Source organism: Aphis gossypii, chromosome 3 (genome assembly GCF_020184175.1).
Source record: "Aphis gossypii isolate Hap1 chromosome 3, ASM2018417v2, whole genome shotgun sequence".
Lineage (NCBI taxonomy): Eukaryota > Metazoa > Arthropoda > Insecta > Hemiptera > Aphididae > Aphis > Aphis gossypii.
In genome coordinates, this window is record NC_065532.1 from 38,063,452 (window position 1) to 38,069,235 (window position 5,784).

The 5,784-nt window shown below is 26.9% G+C and overlaps 1 long non-coding RNA gene across 1 annotated transcript; it reads right to left on the reverse strand.

Moving 5' to 3' along the window:
• Positions 1-3,591: 3,591 nt before the first annotated feature.
• On the reverse strand, positions 3,592-5,452 carry LOC126551411 (uncharacterized). Its single transcript, XR_007605311.1, has 3 exons — positions 5,043-5,452; positions 4,120-4,237; positions 3,592-3,980 (listed from the first exon to the last, which is right to left on the reverse strand). It is a non-coding gene; the product is annotated as an uncharacterized LOC126551411 (long non-coding RNA).
• Positions 5,453-5,784: the final 332 nt, after the last annotated feature.

Below are 5,784 nucleotides of genomic sequence, written 5' to 3' on the forward strand. Positions count from 1 at the left end.
TGTATGTCTATAGATAATAGTACCTATATAGACAAAAACAAAAAATCAATCCTTAACAATAATAAATTATAATATACTTATAAAATAGTAGTTATACATATATATCATGAATTTATTATTTGGCAGGATAATAAAATTATCTCTGATTTACCCAGTTGACTCGTAAAACGATTTTTAGAATAATCTACTTTTGACTTCTTTGCCAAAAGTATAATTTAACGTCTTCGATCTGCAAAAATATTATATTCTGTCGATCTTCACAGATCGTTCTCGTTTATCGTCACTCTGAAACAAATACAATACATATTTATACGATATACCACATTGTTAGGCGGGTCGATCGAGATACTTATCCAGAGAAGAGGGAGGAAAATTCATAATAAAAAAAATCCGCGTACCTATGATATTCAATAATATATTGTCATCGTCGTCGCGCCGATGCTCCACAGTTTTTTAATTACTCGATTTTTTTTTTTATTTATTTATTTCCCGACGCCGCTCTCTCGCACGTGTCGTGTCTGCCAATTTAATACGATTTTATTTTTTTTTTTTTTGTCAGTACACAACGATGTATATAATATAGTTGGCCGGTTGCAAGTGAACGTAGTTATGAATCGAAAAACAGGATTCATTCATAAAGGAACGGCTGCTTACGGACGCTGCACTCGTACGCGGCGCCGGCGTTCGGCGAATATCTATTATTATTAATTATTACCATGTTTATATACTATATATATATATATGTGTGTGTGTATAAGATTATACACACTATATAATATACGCACCATGTGTATCGCAAAACCTTGACCACACGTCGTCGCCGTCGTCACTAATAGCTTTCGGCAGTCGCAGACGCCGCCGCCGAAGCCCCGGAAAAAATCGTGATTCTACCTAATAATGGATCTCTACCTGCCAGATCATTTTTTGTCATCACAAACGTTTTATCCCGTGGTGAAGTACATATTATTATATAATGTAATATGTTCTGGATTAAAAATGTTTGTACCTGTAAATGCGTTTTCCTTTGTACGATAAATGTCTTTGTTGAAACGAACAACTTGGTCTTTATCAAAATATATCACTTTTTAAAAACATCTAAACCGATGATAGTTCTTTAATATTTACTTAACATATTATATTGAACGCACATAAATGCGTTGAATTTGTGTCGAAATTACTTTTATCCTGTATCCAATGTATTAAATACTAATTCGTCGCATATAGGTTCAATAGTTTTGGTCTTTTGATAACTTTTGAGTTGTTAAAGTGCCGGATTAATTAATTTGACCATTGGATGTCCCAGTCGTATCTCGTACTTATATGAACATAATAATAAACTTCAACTGCCACAATTCACAGTTTTAGTAAAATATTAATAAATTATTCGTTAAATAATAAAATGTCATAAAATATATTTATTTTCAAACTATTATAGTATATTAGTCAAGATTACTATAATAGTTCATTAAAAAATATTTTTATAATATAGAAGTATAGAAAATACAACTAATGATTAACTAAAGGTGTGTTAATATACTTAAACTTGGAATATTGAAACAATGTTTGAAATAATTTCAGATATGAAAGAATTTTTCAAAGTAATTAAAATGCACATATTTTTGCCCACATTTGTCTGAAAAAAAAATTATTCACAATACATCATTATGATTTATTGAAGTTGGTGATTACGTGTAATATAGTATTTGTGTTGGTCCGTATTTATAATTTGATAAAAATTAACACTAATATAATATAACAAAAATAAATTTTAAAATATATCTGCATTACTTTTCAAAATTACAAAAAATAATAATAAGGACGACTTGTGCAGGAAACTATTGCAGTTCACTTAACTCTAGTTTTGTTATCATGCGATATTATCGTTACAAATTTCAAATTTACGAATAAATCCTGAGTTGAAGTGCATAGGTATTAGATTAAATAATATTAATTAATTAACAATTCATTTTTTTGAACATATTTGTATGAAATTGACAAGAAAGTGTACGCCTCAAGGGTAGACTTATTTCAACATCATTTTATGTCTAGTCTGCAATATTAAAGACTTAAATAACAATTTTATATGGCTAGGTTTGAGGTCACTAAATCAATCAACTATTTGGTTGTCATTTATTTTATACCTTAATAAATTTTTGACACGTCGTAATTATGAATTTAATTTTCTTAGGATAAAACAATACACATGAGAAATCGCGTATTTTATAAAAATAATTGAATTTGTACACGAACGTATACATCTATTGATGTAATAATGTCGTACAATACCCATTGTTTATTGCAACATTATTTTATTCTATCGTCATCTCCTTATATTTATATTATGTATTTTTATCAAAACGTCTCAATAATAACAATTGAATTCGTGTTAAGACGTCCGACTAGGAAATAAATGTTATTTCCTGTGTAGTAGGTACCTTTTAATGAATTTCAACAATACAATAGTTTTTTTTTTAAATTTTCTTCGTGTAAGATGTCTTCTGATATTGCGGTCTTTAACAGTTTTAGTTTCAGGTTAGGTCAAGTTAGGTAAAAAAACCGTAGGTATTATAGAGGTATTATAGGCTTTTTTTTTTTGTTGAAAATGTGGCGCCAGTGAATTCTATAGAAATGTCAACAATATTACTTGGTCACTTGTAGACTTACTATATACTATATTGTATTACTAATGGCTATATTATATATATAAATATATAAATAAATATATATATATATATATATTAACATTAAAAATTAATAAGTATTAATGAATGCATTAATAAGCATTTCTCTACATCAAATTATTTAAATAAATAGCATTATAAAATAATATAATATATGTTTACTTATAACATTATAAACGATAATGAAAGGTAATAGACTAGCGATTTCAATGAGGTCTTAACTCGTAAGCCAGTGATATTATGAAAATTATAAAATAATATAAAGTATTACTGTTTTTTTTCTTTTAATTAGTATTATGATTTGTGAATACTATAATGTTATACAGGTAGGTACAATTACATTTATAATAATGCATTTATATAAATGCAATATCCAATGGCTAAATATTCTCTTTAACATAAAGGATCGATACATACCAAAATACATTAAACTACATCTTACGTAATAAATAAATTATATTGTCTCAATAAAATAAAACTTAGTTTAAAATCTTTGGAACAGTTATCATTGCTACACGGGTAGAGTTGTTGCCGGTTTGTAAAATGGAAACAAGTTATCCTGCAGAAGTTCTCATCGATAAAATCAGAAAAAAAGAAAACATAAAATAAATAAAATAAAATAATATACAATATTATATAGCATAAAATATATTTTAAAGATGGTAATACTTTACATTTTATTTTTTTCATTCGTTCGTAGAAATATTTTTACTAAAAAGATTAGTTTATTGAATTTTGGTTATTTACAAATTTGTGAAATATTCTTGAATATATTTTTTTCTAATGTATACAGTCATTATTATAATAGTCTTATTCATTTCCGAATGGTACCTACCTATATTAACATGAACATTTCATTTAAATCCTATTCGAAATAAGTTAGAGCGTGAGAAATAGCTATGATCGCTGCTACAGTAATAAGAATGGTAAATAGGTAATTATAATAATAGCTATTGAAATTAACCACAATAACATTAATAATAATATATTTATAATGATATTTCAAAATCATTTATCGGGTAGGTATACAATGTATAAAAAAACAATTAGACTAAAAATGCAAATCAGATTCTTTATAAAATATACCAGTCTGAAATAATTAGCATATTTCACTTTTCACTAAACATAAACGTACATGCGTAGGTATACTTGGTAGTGTGAAACGATTATTGCATAGTAGTGATAATAAAATGTGATCGGGTGGTGATCATACTATATTTTATTTGCGTATTGATTGGCTCAATTCAAATTGTTATAAAACGTCCAAACACAATAATTTAATTGTAGCTAACTCATTGTCTGAAAAATAATAGAAAAAATGTTAAATGTTATTTTGTAGTAGTTGAAAATAACACGAAATGGGTAGATTTGTTCCAAAATAAAGACCATTGCGTTATTAATGTGTGAATGGAATTTGCTGAATCACGTATTATTTTACCTGAATTACGATATTTCTCCACGGTGGTCTGAGAGAGGGTTCGAAGTCATTTGAGTGCACCCACTTGTACATAAATATACACTTACATTTTGCTAATGAGACTTGAAACTGTAATAAACTGTAAAACAACGAAACATTCTGGTGAGGTTTTGAACAAATAAAATTACAACAACTGATCAGGATAATATGAGACAGACTCTTTAATTAATGTTATAAGCGTTTTTATACCTGTTGTTTATGTTATGATTGTAATTATTTATATCAATAATTATGACAGTCCTAATCTGACGTTTTATACAAATAGTCGTCAATCATCATCATTTCGATTAAATTATTTCAAGATAATTAAATAACTCGTTTTTCCAAAAAGTTCCAAATTTATATTAAATTTAGTTAAATAATATATTTGTATACTTATTTTAATAAAACCATACCTGCATTATAATTTTAATTATACTATACTACCTACTACTTGTCTATACCATTGGTAACTGCATTGAAATATTTCAGTAGTATTTTTTGAATTAATTACCTTAATTTCTTAAATCGTTTAAGATTTGAATATTTTATTAACTGAATCTAAATAAAATGTCTATTTCCGTATCATAGTTACAAAAAAACAAATTTCGGTTGAATGGAAGGGATTAAGTTATATTATAAATTAAAATAAATGTAAATTATAAACTAAAAGTAATAATAAGTAAAAATATCTGTATTATTTCAAGAGGGTTAATCATCCTCCTACCATTTATATTTACTAATACAAACACAAGTGTGTGTGTGTGTATGTGTGAGGTTTACTCACGCTCGTGTATTTATTTATAGACTTTAGATTTTCTTACATCGTTGGATATAATATATAATGATAAAATGATAATAATATTATATATAGGATATATGATATCGGTTTTCGCTGTACTTACTGCAAGAAAATTTGTTCATATCCGAAGCGACACTTGCGATTATTTATGGTGGTGTTCGGTTTCGAACAATAATTCAGTATTACAGTATAAAAAACAATTTGTCCACACAATAACCAGAATGTCCGATGAGTTGACATTTTCCTTGAGATATTATTTTATTATGTACCTACTACTGCAGATGTATGGTAAAAATAAAACATCAATATTATAAGTCACTGAAATCATTATATTAAAATTGTGAAATAGTTCGTTGTGTTTTTGTTATCATAATATATATTATAAATATCAAATACGATTTACGTAATATTAATTATCTTGTTCTATTCAACTAAATGATATGTTTGCACTTTTGCAGAACGGCCAATTACAAGGAAAATAACCTATTTCTTTAAGTATAATATTATAATAGTGTCAGATCAAAAGCGCGAGGGGCTTATTTTTCTAATCGCTTCGTCCACGTATCTCATACTAATATAATATATAGGTACCTACAGTACTTATTATAATACTCCGCGTAAATGCAGGCACCTAATAATGCGTTAAAATATGCGTACGGCGTGTATACACAGCATACGGTAGGTATTGTAATATAATATATTTTAGGTTGAAACACATGAAAAAAAAAGTAAAAAAAACTTTGAACAAACAACTCGGTATCAGACGCGTATATATACGTGTGTGTGTGTGTAATATTATGATCATTATTCAAGATAAAGTCTTTATTATATACACGTGTAATATA